General features: G+C 41.6%; 1 pseudogene; it reads left to right on the forward strand.

Moving 5' to 3' along the window:
* The first annotated feature begins 205 nt into the window (after positions 1–205).
* Positions 206–493, forward strand: LOC102841847 (annotated as a pseudogene).
* The last annotated feature ends 515 nt before the right edge of the window (positions 494–1,008 follow it).

Raw genomic sequence — 1,008 nt, forward strand, 5'->3', positions numbered from 1 at the left:
GATTATGATATATCCTACAGAGAAAATACATGTATTAGATGAGTATTGTTCAAGCTTGAAATAGAGTGCCATTGACCATGAGCTCAATGTTAGTGAATCAATAACATATAAGAAAGTCTTCAAAAAGTTCACGGAAAAATGGAATTAAAAGATAATCTGGTACCTCTTTTGTGAAGTGACAGCTGAGGAGACTCGGGTGTTCGCCATGGCCGATGAGAAGCCCAAAGAAGGATTCAAGACTGAGAACAGCAATCATATTAATGTGAAGGTCGTGGGACAGGATGGTTCTGTGGTGCAGTTTAAGATTAAGAGGCATACGCTGCTTAGTACACTAATGAAAGCTTATTATGAACGACAGGGTTTGTCAATGAGGCAGATCAGATTCCGATTTGACGGTCAGTCAATCAATGAAACAGATACACCTACACAGTTGGGAATGAAGGCTGAAAATACAATTAATGAGCTCCAGCAGCAGACAGGAGATGTCTTCTAAAAGGGGAGCCTGTTACTTTTCTCCAGAACTCTGTTCCTACCAACCAAGAATACGTTCTCAGTTAGAAACCACAATTTGATTCCACCACATCCTGGCTACTACTATATAGTGTTCTCTATTCTTTCATTTCCACGTCTCTTCTCTGGTAGCATAGTGGTTACGAATCGGCCTGCAAGCCTTAAGGCCAGCAGTTTGAAACTACCAGCCGCTCTGCGGGAGAAAGATGAGATGTTCTGCTCCCATAAAGATTTACAGCTTTGGAAACCCTGTACAGGGTCACTATGGGTCGGAACCGACTCGACGGGACTCAACAACAACTCCTTTATTGTACACGCAGTAACTGGTACATGTGCACAAGCATACTGCATTTTTTGTTTTGTTTTGGGGTGGTTTTTTTTTTCTTTCTTTTGTACTAAAATGGCCAATGGTATGTTTTGACTGACATCAAGTGAAGATGGAATGGGGGAAAATACTGGCTCTGTGAAAATCCCTCCTTTCTCCATTAGTGGCATGCT

The sequence above is a fragment of the Chrysochloris asiatica genome, unplaced genomic scaffold (genome assembly GCF_000296735.1).
Source record: "Chrysochloris asiatica unplaced genomic scaffold, ChrAsi1.0 scaffold00065, whole genome shotgun sequence".
Lineage (NCBI taxonomy): Eukaryota > Metazoa > Chordata > Mammalia > Afrosoricida > Chrysochloridae > Chrysochloris > Chrysochloris asiatica.